Below are 23,610 nucleotides of genomic sequence, written 5' to 3'. Positions count from 1 at the left end.
ATATGTTTCTTTTTCCTCCTACTTCATGAGTCCATTAATTGTTTAAGAAATGTTGGACAATGTTATATGTTTTCGTAAATTGGTTAGGTTGTATTTTTCAAGAGGACTGTACTTGGTTCTGTCAGGCAGCTGAGTAACTCTGATCCTATCAAACCTTGTTGTACGTTCTTTGTAGGGAGGCTAAAGCAGGCTTTCCTAATAAATATTTAACCCCCTCTTACGGTGCATCCACACTCCTGGATGTCTCCTGCACCAGAGAGTCTCTCTAACCAGGCTTATTGGGACTTAAATCATGCCTGGCCCTGGGAATTGTTCAGTATTTTTCTTTCCCCCAATTTCTTTTGCCTGGCCACTTCAGATTCCACTCTAAGATTTTTTAAGCTTCATAGCCAACTACTCACGACACAGATTTCTGGACCTTTTTTCGAAAAGTCCTCCTTTCTTACGTGCTCTAGTCTACAGATGAAGTTGCTGCAGACTCTATGGAGTTTGAGCTCACGTTCAGCTCAGTGAAATGTCTGTTCTCTCTCCAGGCAGGTAGAAAGACTGCATGAAGGCTGTGCTTACCTCATTTTTGTTTTTGATTTTTTCATTTCTCTCAGCGTTCACAGCCCAGCGATGCCTGGTGTCCAATGCCTGAAAATAGTTTTTCCCTGCAGTTATCTAGCTGTTTATGTTGAGAGATTAATTCTAGGCCCACTTCTATCATCAACACAAAGCAGAGGTTTGTGATACAGTTTTAAATGAGATAAAAAAAAGTCTCCTAAGCACTAGTTTTTAAATTTTATTTGATGTTCTACAGGACTATAACATACTGGCTTTAAAAATTTTTAGCTCCTAACAGCAAATCATGAATCATAGTTAAATCATTGCATTCAAAAGCTGTTATACAATTTCCGCTTAATTTGGTCTCATAAAAAGTACATAGAAATAATAGGAGGACATTTTAAGAAAGAAATTTTAAAGTCACTATAAAGACATCATTCTGTGTGATAAGCTTTTCATGTTTTAAAAATCTACAGTCTACCTAAAAGAACATGGGAAGTATAATTATATTTTATAGGAAACATTACATCGAGAATAAAAGAAGTAGAAAAAAGTCCCCCTTAATTTTGTCCCCAACAGATCAAAGTACCTAACATTCTATTCCTTACATTTAACACCCTTTTAGTTTAAAATAAATGTCTTCGCTTTTAGAGGCCTAAAGATTTAATCAAAACAAATACTTGGGCAGAATAATACATGTTCAACAAGGAAACTTATTGAAACTTAAATGTTACACACAACAATCCATGATCACAGAAAATCCAATTAAATGGTGCTTACAGGCACACTCATCCACAGCTGGGATTCTCAACCAGGAACAAGGGTGGGAAAGAAGATAAGGACTCAACGGTTGTTCTTAAAGCATGATCAGGAAGACTTCATTTGGGAGGGTGGGGGAGGGACTACCCTGATAGGTACAGAGACCACTGTGATGGAGTCTTGCAACGGAGGAGAGAGATTGGGTTCAACTTTCAAAAATCCATGTGGACAAGTGAGGATTTACAGCCGAAGAGAAGTGTGCAGTTTGCTAGATCTAACACTATTAGAAGGAAAAATGGGAGTAAGGGAGAGATTCTGGCTAAAAGGACCGGAGAGAATTCTTGCTGAAAGCAGCAAGGGTCATCAGACGTCATCTAGGGGACAGTAGAGGATGAGGAACCCGACTGCATATCCAGGGGCATCACATGTGAAGGATGGCTAAACCAAGTAACAGGATTCTTGGCCAGGTCTATTTCCAGAAGAGCTCAGGAGTTCTGAGTAGAGTTTGACCAATAAGAGTGTATTTATTAGATCAAGTCTCTCTCCCTCTCCCTCCTCCTTCCCATGTCCTCCTCATGCATGTCTGTGGACAGAAGACCTGTGACCACGTCTGGAGGCATTTTCAATTGTCATAAGTGCGGAAGGGCTACTGGACATCTACTGGCCAATTCTTTACCTGTTCAGGTAAAGAATTTGCAAACTGAATCATTCTTTGCTTGTTCTCATATATTAGAGCTACATTTGTCATTACAAACCATTCAATAAAAAAACTTAAGTTCAACAATGATACACTCTTCAGATCCCTGAGGTTCCTATTCTCTTAAAATATCAGAGTACTTATATCAGGTCCTAATACCCAGAAAAAAATACATTACAGAAATATTCTTTTAAGTTTTCACTTATATTAAGGGTAATGACCATAGCTTTCAAAAAATATAATAATGTCTCAGAGTGGGAGAAAGTCATGTGTCAACTATAAAACATTCTAATTCTGAGTGCTACGGGATCTCAGATCTCAGCAGCATGAAATTGTCCCAACCAATACTGAGATTCTGGAGAAGCAACAGAGGAATTATGGATCCCTTAGTCATGAGAAATTTTTTCTGTAAGGTAGAGGCTGAACATGATTATAAAGAGGCAGAAATGCTGCAGAATTCCACAGTGTCTGAAAGTTTTCAAAAATATTCCTATTACTAAATCCCTTCAACCTTCCATATTTTCTAACCAACAGCACTGAATGTTTTCCTACAGTCATATATCTCTGTGTAATAAGAATGGATGCAAAAAAAAAATACTTTTATCAACTAACATTCATTTTTATTAGTACTTATTTCTCTCATACATACACAAATTGCTCATGTATTTACCTTTTACAATAGAATACAAATGTTCATAAGAGAACATCCTGTTCTAATTTAACAAAATTTGAAACCAGTATCTGTGTCCTCTCCTGGTATTTCCCAGTTTGTGTTTTAATTCTAAAATGAGACTCTCTAAATTTGGTATTTTCTTAACTGGCTAACTACTTCAAAAGAAAATCTAAAGGGTAATTTTATTTGACTTCTAGTTTCCAGGGAAAAATCAATCATTCTCCATTTAATATTTATTTACTTAGTAATTATTAATCAGAAATTTAATGTCTGGACTCACAGTCAGCTGGGTTTGAGTTAATTGAATATTTTTAATTAAAGAAACTGAACACCATCTTTCCAACCTCAGATACAGCCCCAAAGGCAGGGCTTGCTTAGCTGGTGAACCAAAATTAATATTTGAAGCGATGCGCATACTCAGTAGGTTTGCAAGGAAAATTAGTTCAGAGGTTAATAATGGTCATTTACAACACAATGGCTTGAGTTTAATACTGCCTTTTTAAGGTTATTATTCAAATTAATAGACTCCAGTACCCAAGCATAGAAAAATTAGTGACATAATTATAAGTAAAAACATTTCACACTGTGAATACTAATATTTTCAAGGAACAGAAAAATCGAGAGATATAAACTTCAGCCTCTTGAATCTTAAAGTGCATTTTATTACTTTAGAAGATGGCCAGATGAATTCTGTATACAAATCAAAGAGTTTTTTATATGCTCCAAAAGTTTCTAATTTCAAATTTCTCTTGACTTACAATCTAAGCTCGCAAAAGCTGAAATGCAATTAAGAAATAAAATACAGCGGGCCGTGTGGTCACTGCTGATGAATGGTGTGTCTCTGCTACACGAAGTAAGTAGCAAAGCCCAAGACGTGGGTTCCCCCATGGTCGTTAATCAACATATTCACCCTGTCTGGAGTGCCTGACTGTAATAATAAATGGCACATAACACATTCCAAGTTTCATACTGAAGATGAATTTTATTGAAATCTACCAACAGACCAAAAATAGACAGGCCATCTAAAAATAACTCCCAATTATAACAGGATGGCTAGTGACCTTCCTTGGTCTATAGCTGGGGCGGCGTTCTTCACCTCAAAGGGACAGCTGTCTGAGTGACGGCTGTTGAATGATAATGTAAGTTGAGATGTAAAATAGATTCTTTATCAGCCACCCAGAGACGCCTATAGTTCCCGCCGTTGACTAATTAAAATTGTGGTGACTAGAGACACTATGGAATCCTAGAGAAGGGAAGAGAGGGAGATACCAATATTGGACAAATAAAGTTACTTACGGTCTTCACTTCAAATAAGTAAATTCATTTCAAGATGAGTTTTCAGAATGATCTTATGAGTAGAAGACATAGATCAGTATGTTTTGAGGAGGAAAAAACCACCACCACCACCACCACCACCAAGCCATGTAGATGTTGGGATAGGGCAGATCTCCCCAAACAGGCCAGGCTGGATATGGAGTCTTGGACCCCAGAACCAGGGGCATGGGGTCCCGGTTGGGGTGAATGAAGGAGAAAAATGGTCTCTTATGAAAGACGAGACAGTCTCTCAGGGCTTTGTAAAAGGTCAATCTGAAAGAAAACAACGGCACTGCTATTTCCTCACATGAAGTACGCGAGAGGGTTAGATAAGGTACTGAGGTGATCATCGTGAAACTGAATGAAACTTATGGAAAAATCAGACGTTTGAGTTCTCTGCAAGCTTGCAAATCCCCTTCTCCAGCCTCATCCCCTACAGCAATCCTCAGGCTTACTCTGTTTCGTGCCACGGCCATGCAGACAAACTGACATTTCCAAACATACAGGACATTTATCATGCTTCTGTGAGCGTGAGAGCCGGAGGCAGGGCATTCTCAGCCAGAAGCATCACAGGCAAATTCCTCTCCAGGTCAGTGCTGCTCCTTTTCTGAGGCTTTCACAGACTCCCCGGGAAGCAATTACCTTGCTGCCTTCGCTATTCCAACGTTTGTATTGTATTTAGTTCAATATTTAGGTCTTTCTTATTTGACTCTCAGTTCATTGAGTTCCAAATGCACTCTGTAGTCAGCAGGTGCCGGGCACATGTTTGCTGAAGGGCACTGAATGACCCCGGGAGGCAGGCAGCCCAGGGAGCCGAACACAGGCTGAGCACACTTCTTATCTGCCTCGCAGCTGCCCTTCCCGGGACTGGTACCCTTCCCCTATATCCGGTATACAGCCCTGTATAGATCGCCTTAATTTCCTCTGCTGTGGTCCAGAAAGGCAGATATATGTGAGCAGATATGTGCCTTCAGAAAGGCAGATATACATGAGCAGATATGTGCCTTCAGAAGTTGAATGAGCAGAGGCCGATGTGTCCTCTAAGCAGGAGGAGCGCTCACTATGGCCAGACAAGAACTCGGCAGTGGTGGGCCAGCTACCATCACCCCCCGCCCCCCTAGACCTGTTAAGACCGTATGTTTTTGTCAGTGGCAAGAAGGGCTGCCGTTCACGGTGCGATGCACTTCGTCCAGTGCAAGTTTTGTCAGTGGCACCCTTTAGGTGCGATGCACTTCGTCCAGTGCTGTAGGGGTTTTGCGGTTCGCAGGCAAACGGAAGATCGCAAAGACCTGGCAGTTAAGAACTGAAATGTAGCTCCGGGTTGTGGTTTTTAAACAACAGAAAGAACTTTGTTATTTTTATCTTTTTACCATGCGTACTTACAGATGAATATTAGACAGGAACAGTGCTGATAAAAGAGTTAGCCTGAAAATATTCATACACAATGACTAAGCTGAAGATGGAAATACATAAATAGAATCTAAACTGAAAACAAATACATGGGATGAAAGGAATATGGTCATTGGCAGGGCATGGGGGCGGATGGGCGCGCCACTTACGGCGAGCACAGCGCAGGGACCCTGGCTGCCAGGCCACCACAGTCTACTCCCGAAACTAATGTAACACTGCGAGTCGACTCGACATCAGTGAAAAAGAAAGAAAACAGAGGAAATGGAGATATATAGACGGAGAGCTTGTACACTCTTCATTTTTATGAAGTTAAATAAATATCACACTTTATTCACTTAGATGGCAATTAGGATATGAAGATAATGCATGGGTTTAGCATTGAAATTTCTGTTTTTAAAACATTTCATTACAGTGTGTTTTATGGCCAGTAAAATGGCCAGTGATCAAGTGTACGTTTGTTACATACATATGCCCCTCCTACACACCTGAGTATTCTCCGGTCTCTCGTTCTAGGTCGTGGCTCCGGGTTGGAAGCAACACTGTTTGACTTCCAGCCAAACAGATGAATTTTACCTATCTATGGATTTCCTTCACGGAACAAATGAGTGAATTTTTCCATTTCCTTCTGTTACTGATTTCTAGTATTATACCGCGAGATCACAAAACATACTTGTTGGGATTTCAGTCTTCTTCCCTTTGTTAAGGCTAGCTGTGTGGCCCAATGTGTAATCTCTCCTGGACACTGTACCATGTGAACTTGAGAAGAACAGGGTTCGGTGCTGTTGGACGGAAACTATGTATATGTATATGAAGTCCATTTGGTCTCTAATGTTAATCAGGTATGTTGTTGCCTTACTGACTTTATGTCTGGGCGATCTCTCCAGTATTGAGAGGGGTGTACTGAAATGTCCTACCATTACAGTACTGCTGTCCGTTTCTCCCGCCAATTCTATCAATATTTGTTTTAAATATTCATGCAGCAAATGTTGAGTGCGTATATATTTACAAGTGTTACATCATCTTGGTGAACCACTCCCTTTATCCAAGCACAGGGCCATTATTTGTCTCTGGTGACTGTTTGGACTAAAAGCCCATTTTATCTGGTATAGGTGCAGCGACTCCTGCTCTCGGTTGCTTAGTATTTTCATGGAGTATCTTTTTCCATCTCTTGACTTTCAGCCTATGTGTGTCCTTAAAGCTTAAGTGGGTCTTTTAGACAGTGCATTGTTGGACTGTGTTTTTTGGTTTGTTTGTTTTGTTTTGTTTTTTAATCCATTCAGCCACCTTGCATCTTTTGACTGGCGATATCAATCCTTTTATGTTTAAAGTAATTATTGATATGTTCATATTCACCACTGCCATTTTTAATTTGCTTCTCTTTTATGGACTCGCATTTTCTTTTTTTTACCATGATGCTTATGCTAAACACTTTCTAACCGTCTATTTTAAGCTGATGACAATTTACGTTCACTCACATACAAAAATTCTCCACTTTTAGTTCTTCTCCCTTACCATTTTTTTGCTACTGAGGTCATACCTTACATCTTGTTTTACACTGTGCATCCATAAACAAATCCTCGTAGCTATAGTTATTTTTAATCTTCTCATCTCGTAACTTTTATACTGGATATAGAAGTGATTCACACAGCACTATTACAACATTAGGGTATTCTGAACTGGATATATATTTGCCTTTACCATTGAATGTAACGCTTCTGTACATTTTCATGTTGCTACTCAGTGTCCTTTCATTTCACCCTGCAGTATTCCCTTTAGTATTTCTTGTAAGGCAGACTAGTGGTGATGAAGGCCCTTAGCTTTTGCTTTAACCTTCCTTCATTTCTGAAGGACAGTTCACATGATCTAGAACTTTCTTTCGGTATTTTAAACACGCCATTCATCCAAGCCTTTAAGGTTTCTGTAAAGAAATCTGCAATTTGCCTTGGAGGTATTTCCCTGTATGTGATGAGTTGTTTTCCTCTTGATGCTTTCAAAACTCTGTCTGATCACAATCTGTCTGGGTGATCTTCTTTGGGTTTATCTGCTTTGGGCTCTTTGGGGCTTCCTATACCTGGATACCCATCGCTCTCCAGGATTTGGAGTTTTCAGCAATTATTCTTGAAACCAGCTTTATATATGTAACATTTTAACAATATTTGTTTTCCCAACCCATGTACATAGAATGTCTTCCCATTTCTTTGTGTTGTCTTTATTTTCTTTCATCAGTGTTTTATAGTTTTCAGTGTACAGGTCTTTTCCCTCTTGTTTAAGTTTATTCCTCAATATTTTATTATTTTTGGTGCAACTGTAAATGAGACTTCTTTATTAACACAACTTTCTGTTGGTTCATTATTAGTGTATGGAAAGGCAACAGATTTCTGTACATTGATTTTGAGTCCTATAGCTTTACTGAATTCACTTATCAGTTCTAGTAGGTTTTCTGTGGAGTCTTTAGCATTTTCTATGTATGGTATCATGTCATCTGAAAATAGTGAGTTTTACTTCTTCCTTACCAATGTTAACCAGAATTTATATCTTGCATTTACTCCTGACTTCTACTCTAGTTCTCTAAACACAGGTGAGAGCCTAACTTTTGAAAATGTTATTTGTATTCATTTCACAATTACTTTTTTTAACCCTCCATTTGTATCTATTTCCATTGTAACTCAGATTTCTTCCTGTCACTATACTGATTTTTGCCATTATCTGCAGTGATAGCAAAGATAAGTATGTATTTATTATATGAAAACATTCCATGGAAAAGTCTGAATCAAATAAAAATACTGGGAGCATTTCTTTCTTGCTTTAGTAATTAGATAGATAAAAATAAAATTATTTTTAAGTACCTAAGTAATTTTAAGTATCTTTTTTTAAATTTTTTTTTTATTCATTTATTTGTCAGAGTGAGCACAGGCAGACAGAGTGGCAGGCAGAGGCAGAATGGAGAAGCAGGCTCCCGCTGAGCAAAGAGCCCGATGTGGGGATGCGGGACTCGATCCCAGGATGCTGGGATCATGACCTGAGCCGAAGGCAGCGGCTTAACCAACTGAGCCACCCAGGCGTCCCAGTAATTTTAAGTATCTTTAGGAGCTCAAAAATATTTTCATTTCCTTGAGATTCAGTTCTCTCACTTTCAGTGTAAGGAATTTAGGTTAGGTTAGTCTATGTAAAGTCTGAGATCTCCAATGATATTCAGAAATGGAATTTAATTTCAGTCTTTCAAAAAGCCAAACTGATATTTCATGTCTGTCTCCAAACATATAGATTTTAATTTTTTGTATCATGGCCAATATCACATTTTATTAAATATTTACATAGATTAACATAATATCCAATTAATAGCTACGGGTATTGGATGAATATAAATTTTAAAACTTCATAACTTACTATTACTTTTATACTATTTTGGTAGACATACTATTTTAAAAGCAAAGCATCAAGGGAAACAAAAAGCTATGTGATTACTGAGAAGTTAAAAATAAAATTAGATCCTGTTTGTGGACCTTTCTATTTATAAGAAGCATAATGCCGTCACGTCTAAAATCAGTTAATAGCAGAGTAGGGAGTCATAGTTCAAGAAAATTAGCAAAGTGTTTCTATGCTTCTCAAATGAAACCAAGGATAATCCTCAGTTTTTCTTCATGTTCACTAAAGCATTGCTTTGCTAATCAGAAGTCACAATATAGTAGAGATAGATATTTAGGGGAAAAGATACATGGGTGAAACTAAAATAATTATTTATTTTAGTAATATGTCGAAAGTCTGATAAAAATGGGAAAATTATGGAGACTCCACAAAACACGTACGGCTCCCTACAAAGTCCTGGAGGCAGTCCCATCGCCCCAGGGACCAAATGATCTCCTCCACCCAAGCCCCTTGCTCAGAGTTCCAGAGGGGAGTCTGTCAGCCTGAGGAACTGACAAGAGAAGGTCTGTACAGACCCTGCCTAATCCCAAAGCCGATATTTGCTCCTTTAAATTCACAGACACCATTGCAATACTTTATAAATCACGGAATTAAGCCAAACATGACACCACCAATGGACACTAATAATGTTCCAGTAACTGACTTCAAAGAAGTAGATATCTACAATTTTCCCGCGAAAGAATATGAAATAATCATTGTAAAGAAACTTAATGAAAGGCAAGAGAGCAAAGATAATCCAAGGAGATGAGGGAAAAAACCAAATAAACAGCATAAGATCTTTCATAATGAAACAGAATCATAAAGGAAAAAACAAACAAATCTTGGAGCTGAAGAATACAGTAAAAGAACTGAAAAATCTAATAGGGAACTTCAGTAAAAAACTCGATCATGCAGAAAGACAAATCTTCAAAATCTAATACAGAATATTTGAAATTAACCAGTGAGAGGAACAAAAAGAAAAACAATGTAAGAGTGAAGAAAGCCTATGTGAATTAAAGGAAACAGGCCAAATGAACATTTGCATCATGAAAAGAGAGAAAGAGACAGAAAGTGTGTTTATATAAATACAATGGAAGACTATTGAGCCAGAAAAAAGAAGGAAATTTTGCCACTTGCAACCAGCTGGATGAAGCTGGAGAGTATACTGCCAAGCAAAACCAGCCAGAGAAACATAAATGCCATATGATTTCACTCATATGTGGAATTTAAGAAACAAAGCAAATGAGCAAAAAAAGAAAAATAGAGATAAACCAAGAAGCAGACTCTTAACTATAGAGAAAAAACTTAGGGTTACTAGCGAGGAGGTGGGGGGGGATGGGGTAGATAGGTGATGGGGATTAAAAGTACACTTATTATGACTAAAAAAAACAGTAAGAAAAAAAAGAATTCTGGTTACTGTTGTTGACGTTAAGATGGAACAGGATTGATATTGTTCAAAGGCTGGTTAAAAAAAAAAGCAGTCAGTCAGTAACAATGAGAACTTAGAACTAGGAGAAAGGGGGCGCCTGGGTGGCTCAGTGGGTTGAGCCGCTGCCTTCGGCTCGGGTCATGATCTCAGGGTCCTGGGATCGAGTCCCGCATCGGGCTCTCTGCTCAGCAGGGAGCCTGCTTCCCCCTCTCTCTCTCTCTCTCTCTGCCTGCCTCTCTCTCTGTCTACTTGTGATCTCTCTCTGTCAAATAAATAAATAAAATCTTTAAAAAAAAAAAAAAAGAACTAGCAGACAGGAATAGTTCCTGATGCCAGGGGTCTATGTACAGATAGCCCACGACAGGTGCTAGGAGAAAAACTCCCCTTGTCCTGACACGCTGGTACAACCGCAGGAGTGTGCACCTGCGGCTCCCCTTCTAGTTCCGCCGTAAGTAATTTAGCGGTAAGTCTACAAAACCCACTCTATGGCTCTTGTCACCCTCTTCCCCACTCTTTGCTTTTGGAACTCAACAATGAAACACTGCTATACATTTTTAATCATGGAATATTTAATACAGATCAAATAATATATGCTAGGCACAGAATACACTAATAAGACTACTAAAATTAACTGTGTTTCACTGTGTGAAGAAATACCACGGGGCACTCAAGGAACAGGTTGATCCTGTGTATCCACGTACAGTCCCACATGACTACTGACTTGGAGCAAATCCCTCCATCACTGATGGGCTTGCTGGCCTCCCTTCCAAGCTACCCTCAATGTCTCTTCCAGTCTCTGAAGACAGTCATGGCTTCATTTCCACAGTTTAAGCCTATGTACTGTTTTAGTCTATGTTGCCTTTTTTTTTTTTTTTTTTTAAACAACATATCGCTGACAGTTTTTCAGATAACCAGTTTCGGGTTGGGAAAGATAAAGTTAAGGTTCATACCCTTGAATTAAAGTGGTTTACAACAAAAGAAACAAACAAACAAAGCTGATGCTTATAGAATTTGTTTGGCCAGAAAGTATTTTTAATGAGGACGTGGACAGGAACCATGAACAGTTACATGGGCAGGTACATACATAATGCAATGGCTAAGAGTTACATCTAGGAATCACACAATTCTGGACTCATATCTCTCTTGCCACTTACTAATTCTCTGATGTTGAACAAATTACCTATTCTCTGGGCCTCGGTTTCTTCTCAGATTACAATGACAATAATGATTATACTAGCAAAATAATTTTGACATGTGTCAGAATTATAAATATATATGGAAAACGACTTCAAAATGAAGAAGAACTCCTCCACTTACTTACTTTAAAAAAATTGTTCTGAGGACGTTTTCTGTAAGATAAGTAACTAGACACTGAGGTGATTTCAGTAGAATGCAAAATACACAAGGTAACATTAGGTCAAACTATTTAGAATAAGAATGATTAAAGAGTAAGCCAACTGCATTATAAATGGGAAATTCTAAAGATTTAAAAAATATATTTTCTAGAATTCACTATATGTCACCTTTGGCATTATGAGGAACTCTAAATCATATTTATTAAAATTTTAAAAATAATATTTTAAATATATTATTGGGTGTCTATATAACAGGAATGTACTACGCTTACAATTTAAGTTTATATTTTGATAGATATAAATAGCAAGCCATTAAGTGACATTTCTATAATGTTCTAGCATTTTTTTAGAGAGAGAATCTTTTTTTTTTCTTTTTAAAGATTTTTATTTATGTATTTGAGAGGCCGTGAGAGAGAGCATGAGAGGGGAGAAGGTCAGAGGGAGAAGCAGACTCCCCAAGGAGCTGGGGGCCCGATGCGGGGCTCGATCCCGGGACTCCAGGATCATGACCTGAGCTGAAGGCAGTTGCTTAACCAACTGAGCCACCCAGGTGCCCTGTTCTAGCATTTTTTAATAAAGAAAGGCCAGAATGAAGCATAATAAATTTTCTATTAGTAGTTACAGCGATATAAGCAATCAGAAAATTTACAGAATCAAATGATTTTTATTTTTATCATATTCTTAGCTTGAGCTAAATCTCCTTCACCTGCCTGAATCCCAATACATTCAGAGTAGGCTAGAAATCACTTTGTTCTATACTGGGAAAGTCTCCTTAACTTCATGCAACGTTATGAGAAAAAGAATATCAGCAATCAAGGAGGGGAAAAAGTACAAATTTTATCATTTTGACATTTATCATATCACATTGAATCCCACATAGAAAGCTATAACACCAAATATATTGACATTTTTTCAAAACTAAAACCACCTTCCTAAGGTGATATTGAAACAAAATAACGATCTAAGGGAGAAAATGCCTGGAGCTCCAAAATCTAAAAGACCTAAGGAATACGATCCTTGAGTTAATTTTAAATGATAAAGGCTTCAAGCACATCTTTGCGAAGCGGGAATACACACACGCACACAGGAACTTATTCTGCAGATGTGTCATCACAAACACAAAAGTGACAAATGAACAAGTCTCGCTTCGGTAGGACTTCCGTTATTGAAAAACAAAGGACTGAAAACAATACAAGTTATGATATATTTACAATTCAGACAAAGACCAATAATTCATGCAATGCAGATTTTATAACAGGCTTCTTAATACTTCATTCAGTTTCTATAACATATATTATATTAGTAATTATTATATTAGTAATATATTATTCTATTTCTTTTTCATGCACACACAACATACATATACAGAGAGAGAGAAGCTCATTTTTAAGAATTAGTTCATGTGTCTGTGGGGGCTAGGAAGTGTGCAATCTGTAGGACGAGCTGGCAGTGTGGAAACGCAGGTGAGTTCATATTACGGCTCTGGGTCCCGAGGCTGGCAACTCAGGGAGGGTTTCAATGTTGCACCTAAGATTCCTTCTCGCCTGCCCCCTCACCCTGCCCAGGAAACCTGTCTTTGTTCTTTAAGAACCTGAACAAAAGCTTTGCCTATATTACAGAGGGTCATTTCCTTTATTTAAAGTCAGCTGATTGTAAATGTTAGTCACATCCAAAAAATACCTTCACAGCACTATCTGGACTAGCCTTTGACCAAGCCAACTGGGAACAAGAGCCTCGCTAAATTGCGATACAAATCCAACCATCACAGAAGAAAGAACACAAGCTTTACATATCACCATACAGAAACTCCGAAACACCTCACAAGTAATTAGATTAATACGATAATTTAGCAAGGTCATTGAATTATTTAAAAATTGATTTCATTTGTATCCCCAAGAGATGGAAACCATTAATTTAGCAAGAGATTTAAATCTACATCTTTCAGTTCTCAATAGATAAGGTTGACATAAAATCAGTGAAATTATCGAAACTGAAATGAAATATTAACAAGCCTAATATAAAATCTGCTTTATATCTGTATTATATAAGTTGTATTTCTTTGTATGAATTATAAATACAGCACAACTTATATTGCTTTCAATCTCTTATTGTTTGAAAGAACAATGCTGCAAAAACTTAACTTGTTCCTTTGTCACTGTTGTATTTGTAAAGTATATCTGTGCAATAAATTCCTACAAGAAAGACCATTGTGCCAAAGGGTAAGTGCATTCTTTACCATCATTAATATTGATGGATTTCTTCACATATGGGATGCACAATTTTTCACTCCCTTCAAAGACCTACGTGAGTGCTTACCTGCTCATACCCTCGTTAACGCTGTATGTTATTGAATTTTGGGTTTTTATTAATCTGATAATTGGAAAATATAGACTCATAGTGCTTCTAATTAGAATTTCTGTCATACTGAGAATGAGCAGATTTTCACACATCTAAGGAACATTTCTCTGTGAAATATGTGTTCATGTCTATTGCCTATTTGTCTATAATATTTTACTCCTTTATTTTTTTGTAACTCAAAGATATTCACACACATCAAGGGCATGAGACCTTTGTGTACAATACAGTGCATATATTTCCCCATTTTGTCACACAGTTTTTGTCTTTGGGGTATTTTTGTCCATCCTAGCTTTCTCATCTTCTTTGTATATTGTAAACCACACAGGTTTTTTCGAACCTCATCTAGCTTTTGATTTATACTTGAACTTTGCCACCTTGACATTATAAAAAAAACAGTCCACATTCGCTTACAGTTTTCATTTTTGCCTTCAAATCACTGAGTAATTGGCGTGTACATGTTGACTCGACCTTATTTGGGGGGTTGGACGAGACAACTCTTCCTTACAAAAGAATTCTAGAAAAGACTGTTGAGACAAGTCCTGCAGGAGGCAGAGCTCAATCCTTCTCCTTTTGATGTGAGCCAGTCTCAGTGGCTTGCTTCCAGGCTGAGTGCAGAAAGGAAAAACGCGTGGACTGTACTGTGAGAAATCTGGGACATGCTACCTGTTGTCCCCAACGGCATGTGCTGAGGAAGGAGGTTCTCACCTCTGGAGACTTCCTCCCCAAACCCACAACTGCCGTTTAGTCATCAGCAGGACAGCAGACAGACCTCAACAGGTGACCCTCACTTAGACCCCCGGCCTTCAATGCGCAGCACCGGTGCAGCAGACGGACACGCAGGAAAGACCCCATTTTGCACAGACCCGGAGAGAGCGTGGAGTGTGCAGACCGGACGCCGCGTGGGCCCGGGGGGCGGGAATCCGGCCCGAGCTCCGTGCGGCCCCATTAGATTCGACACATGCCCATGGCCGTGCAGACCCGGGGGCGCACAGCCAGAACTCACACTCGTCGCCGCAGCTTGGTGACTCTAAACTTATTCTGAAATGGTTTTGGGGGGCGGCGCCTGGGTGGCTGCACTAGTTAAGCATCTGCCTTTGGCTCAGTCTGGGGAGGGGTCCCGGGATCCCGGGACGGAGCCCCGCGCGGTCGGGCGCGCTGCTCGCCGGGGCGTCTGCTTCTCCGCGCTCCCGCCACCCCCACCGCCGGGCTCTCATTGGCTCTCTTTCTCTCAAATGAATAAATAAAAAATCTTTAAAAAAAAGTTTTTGTTTTTTTGTTTTGTTTTGTTTTTTTGTTTTGTTTTGTTTTGTTTTTAAGACTATTTTCACCCTCCTCTCTCCCTTGGTTGAGAAATTTCTTTCTCTCTCTCTCTTTTTAAAAAATATTTTATTTATTTGATAGAGATCACAAGGAGGCAGAAAGGCAGGAGGGAGCGGGGCGGAGCAGAGAGCCCGATGCGGGGCTCGATCCCAGCACCCCGGGACCAGGACCTGAGCAGAAGGCAGAGGCTTTAACCCACGGAGCCCCGCAGGCGCCCTGATGGCTGAGAAATTTCTCATGCCACACTCTGAAATGCTGTATTTACTTGAGTCTAGTTTGGTAGGTTTGGATCTACAGGGTTTCTTTGCTCGGCCTGCATCTGCATAGAATTCAACCAAACGATGAGTTGCTGAGACTCTGCGGTAGGTTTCAACACGTTGGGAATCAGGACTCTGGTTCTGCTCTTCCCTCGTCTATCCATATGACTGCGAGAATCCACTCACCACGTTCCAGAAAATACAACGATTGATATTTTTACCAGTCCCGGTTTACATGTATAAACATAAGTCGAGAGAGCAGGCAACAATAATATATTGAGAATATTTACTCACTGCCTATTTTTTGCACGCATACAGGCCTAATTTTAGGTCCCAATTATATTTAAGAAGTTTTTCATATCAGTTTTTGGTATAGCTTATTACATTTATTTCCGTGTATTGTAATTTTCTCACGCTGACATATTTTTTTCCCCTTTATAAACTGCAGCCTGTTATTATTGCTAAATATCTGTATGCTAACATTCTGTTCTCTATTTTTTTAATGTTCTCTTACTGTTTATAGTAGATTGACGGTGGATTGTTGTTTTTTAAATAGAATACAATCATATAATTATAAAAAATAGGAAGGGGGTGCCTAGGTGGCCCAGTTGGTTAAACATCCAGTTCTTGATTTCAGCTCAGGTCTGGGTCATGGGATAGAGCCCTGCACAGGGCTGCTCACGATAGGGCGGTGGACCCTGCTTGAGATTCTCTCTCCCCCTCTTCCTCTGCCTCTGCTCTTCCCCCTAGCCCTGCTTTCTCTTTCTTAAAAGAAAAAAAGGAGAATAAGTTTTACCTATAACCTTCCCAACTTCCATTTTATCCTTCTTGGTTAATATGTTTGTTAATACTTTCATTACAGTTCAAAATATTAATGGTAATGGGAATGCAACTATATTTTCTGGCTTTAGTCATTATAAATCCACATTTTGCCTTTCAGTGGGGTAAATCTTTGCTGTGATGTGTATGTGTGTGTTTAAGATATTTTTATTGCTACCTATTTTATTGACTGTAGGGTTTTTTTTTTAGTGTTTTTCTTAAATCAAGAGGAACATAACTTGAAAAATTTCAAATACCTTTTTAAGCCCTGTGGAGGTCGTAATTCCATAGTGTTTCTCCTTAGATCTGTGACTAAGATCACATTAGACATCTCTAGCGCAGCACAGAAAATCCCCTCGGCCTCTCCGTGTGTTCTCAACCTGCCACCAGGACCAACACCTGGCACGCTTCACTGAGGTTTGCACAAATGGAACCTGACAGAGGCTGCTGGGGGCCTGGGCAGTGGGTCTCTCACTGCCCCCACTGGGGCACACACAGGAACAGATCTGTACTTACGCATGCTCAGCCTAGAAATGCAGGGGACTTGGGACCAGTGCGTTACCCCTTTGATTAATGGAGCATGAGAACTGATGATAAATATCCCCATTTTCTTGCCTTAAACAGGCAAGGCACAAAAGACATATTTCATGACATTCCTGAGAAGGTCTTTAGGGTCAAGAAACTGGTAGCCACAGGCAATGACCAAATAAATAGCATGTGCCCCCCCACACTCTCATCCGTCTTCATCCATCAGTTCTCACTCCTGCTCCCTGGGGTCACATTCCCCTACTAAATGATTCATTCTGCAGGAAACCAGAATAAGTTAATGATAAATCATACACATGCATTTTCTAACACTCCTATATTAGTACATATCGATAAACTTAAAAAAGTAATAGAAATGAGACACACAAGGGCTTGTCAATTCTAAGTGGATATAATAAATGGGCAATAGGATATCATTATATAAAGAGAACTCTGGGGTGGACACAAATATTTGAGAAATGAATAAGAGTAAATGGAAAATGGCACAGAGCGACGAGGCAGAAGCCCAAGTCATTGGAGTAAAGATATCTAGGGGACAGGCTAAGACAAGAGAATTGGAGGAAACACACAGCCTTCCTGCTGCAAGGACAGAATCCTGCAAGGTGCCTCCTCCTCTGAGATCCCAGCTCTTGACTGACAGTCCGGGCTCAGTCCCACTGGTCATGTGCCCATGACCCAGCTGCGAGACCATCCGGGGAGCACATTTCGGTAATTGGAGGCAGGTTCTCCTTCTCCAAAGATCCCGAAGTTGAAGGATTTCCAAACATAGAAAAGAGATTCATACGCTTTGGCACCTACTGAAATAATTCCGTGTTTTACTTTTTTCGAGGTCCATGTGTTGTTATTGGGGTTATGCTAACCTTTAAAGTAAGTTGGAAAATTTTATATTCTCTGGAGCGGTTACAGCACATGGGGATTCTCTGGTCTCTGCAGGTTTGGTGGGATTCACTTTTAAACTACCTGCGCCCATGGTCATCTGGGGGACACAGCTCTTTGAACACCTTCCCAAACTCTATTATAGTCATGGAACAGGAATGGGAATGGGAACCTGTTCAGGTTCCCATTTCTTGAGTCAATTCTGGTTATTGATTTTCTCTAATAAAACCATATGTTTAGAGAGAGGATCTGAGGGAATAAGTAGCAGAAAAGTTGTGAGGAAGGAAATAATTAACAGCTTCACAGGCAGCAGGTGAATTTAAAAAGTTCAGCATGGAAAATATTTCCATTAAATGAACTATTACTTCTTTTTAAACTTAAGGAAAGGAATTCCATTAGCAAAACAAAGCAACCGATCAGGAAAGACGGTAGCACGGTAGCACCGATGGGGACACAGGGGCTGCATTTAGCTCTGGTAACCTCTGAGGAAAAACGGAAGCGAAGAACCAAGCTGGTCCTTACAGGATCAGGGGAACTCGGGCTCTGACCACAGGCTGGGGGAGGTGGGTGGTGGAGAATAAAAAGGCCGGACGTAGGGCAGACAGATTAGTGGGTGAGGCAAAGTCACAGGGCAAGAGCAGGTGCGCAGGTGAAGGTGTTCGCCTCTTCTTGTGATACCCAAACTGTGACATTCAGACCTCAAGAGACACTCTTCCATCCAGTAAGGAGAACAGGGTGCAGGAGCTCTCATGGACCTCATCCGTGTGAGCAACCTTCTGTAGTCTGAACTGCTGTGTCCCCCAAAATTCACTGCTTGGAATTCCAATCCCAGCATGGTGGTGTTAGGAGGTAGAGACGCTGGGAGGGCTCAGGTCATGTGGGTGGCGCCCGTGCCCTTATAGAAGAGATCCCGCAGAGGCCCAGCCCCTTCCACCAGGGCGGGATGCAGGGAGAAGGTGCTGGCCATGAACCAGAAATAGGGCGCTCACCTGAAGGTGACCTTCAGCTTGGATCTCCAGTTCTTCAGAAGTGTGAGAAAGAACTTTCTGGTTTTTATAAGCCACCCACTTTGTGGTTTGTTAGACTAGCCTAAGCGGACAGAGATAATGAGACAGCTCATCCCATTTTCTTTTCCTAGCTACAGAGTTCAAATCCTCTGAGATTCTTTTGATTTACTATGCATTTTCTCAGAATGCAGTAATACAGTATAGAAAGCCCAGCTTCACCGTCGTTTTGTTCAAATGTCAGGAAATGTATGCATGCATTTAATACATATACATCCATGAAATCTATCTATCTATATACACTATATATGGCATTTTCACAAAACATTCTGGAACTCTCACTCTGTGTGCCTAAATAATTTTTCTCTACAGCATATCCAAATTACTGAAAGCCTAACTCTGGTCCCACAAGTCTCATATTTATAAACACAGGTGATTCATCTCTACATCCGTTGTCAAGTACTGCTTCTTACAAACATGTCCTCAAGAACGAACGAGTGCATAAAGATAAGGCAGTCAAGGAGGAGTTCTGTAAGTGGAACTTGCTGCTGCTTTATATGAAACGGGCCATACCTGAGGAAATAAATGAATAGTTAAAAACTAGTAACTGTCACTCAAAAATGGCTTCCCACAGTTCTCCTGGCACTACAGCTAATGAATATTTATTAACAACCACCACAATGCAAAACAAAACAAAAACCAAAGAAAAACAAAAAGGTGACCCCGAATAAAAAGTGAAAAATAACTTCTCACAAAACTTGAGTGCCTGTGAGGTGATTGGTCCCAGCAGGTAAGACTGGCGGATCCCCCACTTCCCAGCCGAGCAGTTGGAGGGCCTCCACATGTACCCCAGATTAAAAATAAAAAGGGTTTAAGAGATATAAAGAACTTTCTTCATCATCATCAATGTCCACGATATCCATCCGTGTTTCCAGAACTTCCTCTGGTGAAGCTAAATGTAAAAACCATGTTTCCAACCATACTCCTCAAAGGAAAAACAAGCCTTAAATGAAAAGTGGATAAAATCAGACAAAACCAAGACCTCGTTGGAATTAACGGTTGCTGGAAGGACAGAAACGAACAGTGCAGAGGAGGAAGAGGCTCCGGAGAACTGGAACTCGGTGAGGTCGAAGGCGGTGTGAGTGAGAGCGAACACATATGCTCAAGGTAATTAAGTGTGGGAGGGAACTTGAGCAGCTAATCTGGTTATTTCTCCTCTGCTCCGATGAGGTAGTAGGTGTCAGGGCTATTTCTCCTAAGTTTAAAGTGTGGGTGTAGCCAGGGAGTACGAAGAGGGAGGTAAGTGTTCCAGTTAGCAACTAACTGCTGGATAGAAGCTCACCTCAGCACACAGACATCCGGACGGCCAACAGACATATGAAAGGAGGCTCCACATCACTCCTCAGGGAAATGCAAATCAAAACAACAGTGAGATCCCGCCTCACATCAGAATGGCTAAGATTAACCAGTCAGGAAACAACAGATGCTGGCGAGGATGTGGAGAAAGGGAAACTCTCACACTGTTGGTGGGGAATACAGACTGGTGCAGCCCCTCTGGAACACAGCATGGAGGTTCCTCAAAAAGTTGAAAATAGAGCTACCCTCTGACCCAGCAATCGCACTACTGGGTATTTACCCAAAGGATACAAAAATACCCATTCAAAAGGGATACATGCAACCCAATATTTACAGCAACATTATCAACAACAGCCAAATTATGGGAATAGCCCAAATGTCCTTTGACTGATGAAGGGATAAAAAAGAGGTGGCAGCCCTGGTGTGATTCCGTCCTGCGCGGCTGTTCTGTGAACAGTAGTTGTTTATCTCCATCCGCCTTCTCTCCCACCTAAGCGCGAGCCACCACCCCATGGAAGATTCGATGGATATGGACATGAGCCCCCTGAGGCCCCAGAACTACCTTTTCGGTTGTGAACTAAAGGCTGACAAGGATTATCACTTTAAGGTGGGTAATGATGAAAATGAACACCAGTTACCTTTAAGAACGGTCCGTTTAGGAGCTGGTGCAAAGGATGAATTGCACATTGTTGAAGCAGAGGCAATGAATTATGAAGGCAGTCCAATTAAAGTCACACTGGCAACTTTGAAAATGTCTGTACAGCCAACGGTTTCCCTTGGGGCTTTGAAATAACACCACCTGTGGACTTACGGTTGAAATGTGGTTCAGGGCCTGTGCATATTAGTGGACAGCACTTAGTAGCTGTGCAGGAAGATGCAGAGCCAGAAGATGAAGAGAAAGAGGACGTGAAACTCCTTAGTATATCTGGAAAGCGTTCTGCCCCTGGAAGTGGTAACAAGTTTCCTCAGAAAAAAGTAAAACTTGCTGCTGATGAAGATGATGATGAAGATGACGATGATGATGACGATGAAGATGATGATGATGATGACGATGATTTTGATGAGGAGGAAGCTGAAGAAAAGGCTCCAGTAAAGAAATCTATACGAGATACTCCAGCCAAAAATGCACAGAAATCAAACCAGAATGGAAAAGACTCAAAATCATCAACACCAAGAACAAAAGGTCAAGAAAAAACAGGAAAAGACTCCCAAGACACTGAAAGGACCTAGTTCTGTAGAAGACATTAAAGCAAAAATGCAAGCAAGTATAGAAAAAGGTGTTTCTCTTCCCAAAGTGGAAGCCAAGTTCGTCAATTATGTGAAGAATTGCTTCTGGATGACTGACCAAGAGGCTATTCAAGATCTCTGGCAGTGGAGGAAGTCCTCTTTAAGAAAATAATTTAAACAGTTTGCTAAAATTTTCCGTCTTATTTCATTTCTGTAACAGTTGATATCTGGCTGTCCTTTTTATAATGCAGAGTGAGAACTTTCCCCACCATGTCTGATAAATGTTGTCCAGGTTCCATTGCCAAAAATGTGTTGTCCAAAATGCCTGTTTAGTTTTCAAAGATGGAACCCTTTGCTTGGTTTGAAGTATGTATGGAATGTTATGACAGGACAGAGTAGTAGTGGTGGTCAGACAAATGGATATGGTGGGGAGACAAAAATATACATGTGAAATAAACTCAGTATTTTAATAAAGTAAAAAAAAAAAAAGAGGTGGCATATGGAATATTACTCAGCCATAAAAAATGAATGAAATAAAAACACAGAAGGCAGATCAGGGATGGGGATGTCTTCCAGGGACACCTCCTCTGAAAGCACATTCTCTCCCTCTCTCCAGCCAGTTACCAGAGTTTAACCACACTGAATAGAGCAAACATTCAAAGCTATGGAAACCCACAGACTACTTGGGAACCTCCAACAATACAAAAAATTTCTTAAAGATATAAAAAAAACCTGAAAAAAAAAACCTCTTGAAATATATGTAGTGACAAATTATAATCTTAATAAATTTCATGTATTTGAAATCATACTACAAATGTTTCTTGGCCACCATGGAATTCATCTAAAATTCATAAATTGAATTCAATTTGGTTGATAGATTAAATTGATCTATAGATTAAGTACAATCCCAACCATAACACCGGCAGGCTTTTTGCGGAAATTAGCATGACGATTCTTAAAATTACACAGAAATTCAAGAACCTAGTATAGCCAAAGACAGAAGAAAAAAAATCAGTCTATCCTCAAGGCTTACTATAAAGCTATAAATCAAGACAATGTGGCAATCACACTTCTGGGTATATATATCCAAAGGTACTGAAACCAGGATTTCAAGCCAATCTATTTACAACAGCCAAGATATGAAAGCAATCTAAGTATCCATCCACAAAAGAAGGGATAAAGTATATATGGTATATATATAACTATATACTAAACAGACACACACACACATATCCAGAGAGCCTGTGTGTGTATATGTGTATGCATGTGTGTATATATGTGTGTGTGTGTGTGTGTGTGTGTGTGTGTGTATTCAGCTTTACAAAGGAAGGAATCCTGACATCTGCAACCATATGAATGAACCCGGTGATCATTGTACTCAGTGAAATAAGCCAGACACAGAACGACAACTAAACTGTGATGCCATTGATATGAGGATCTAAAGTAGTCACACTCTTAGAAACAGTGTGGACTGGTGGTTGTCAGGGCTAAGGGGAAACATAGACTCCTTAGTCAAGGGGTATGAAATTTCAGTTAGAGAAGGTAAGTCCTGGAGATCCACACACAGCATCATGCCACAGTTAACAACACTGTGCTATATACTTAAAACTTTGCTGATGGCATAGACTTTATGTTAAATATTGTCAAAACTAAAAATAACAGTAATGATAATAAAGGCAGGAGTCAACTTTGGAGATGATGGATATTTTTAAGGCCTCGGTTGTGATGATGGGTTTCACAGGTATATACGTATTCCTGACTTGTCAGACTCTATACATTAAATATGCCTGGCTTTTTTATGTGATCTGCCTCAAAAAATGGATTTTAAAAAGACAATATGGTACAAGTATGAAGATTTAAGTAGAGAGCAATGGAAAATGAGAGAGTCCAGAAATAGACCCACATGTACGTGTTCTTTCTTCTTTTTAACCAAAAGTACCAAATCAGTTCAATAGGCAAAGGAAAGTCTTTTTGATAAGCAGTGAGGGATAACCTTTAAATATTAATGGGAAGAATAAATCTTACTAATGGATAAACAAATCGTGGTCTATCTGTACAACAGAATATTACGCAGCCATAAGAATGACTGAGCGCTGACACAGTGTGCAGCGGGGAGAAAGCTCACAGAGTCGTGCCAACCACAAGCAGCCACGCAGTAAAGGTCACATATTCTATGACTGCATTTATGGGAAACCTCCAGAACAGTCGAAGCCACAGAGACAGGTCGGTGGCTGCCGGTTGCTGGGGAAAGAATCGCAG

The 23,610-nt window shown here is 39.9% G+C and overlaps 1 pseudogene; it reads left to right on the top strand.

Annotated features, from left to right (window-relative positions):
- Positions 1-20,538: 20,538 nt before the first annotated feature.
- On the top strand, positions 20,539-21,708 carry LOC131820573 (nucleophosmin-like; annotated as a pseudogene).
- Positions 21,709-23,610: the final 1,902 nt, after the last annotated feature.

Source organism: Mustela lutreola, chromosome 18 (genome assembly GCF_030435805.1).
Source record: "Mustela lutreola isolate mMusLut2 chromosome 18, mMusLut2.pri, whole genome shotgun sequence".
Taxonomy (NCBI): Eukaryota; Metazoa; Chordata; class Mammalia; order Carnivora; family Mustelidae; genus Mustela; species Mustela lutreola.
Note: the sequence above shows the minus strand (reverse complement) of the source record. Positions and strands in the feature narration are given on the sequence as shown.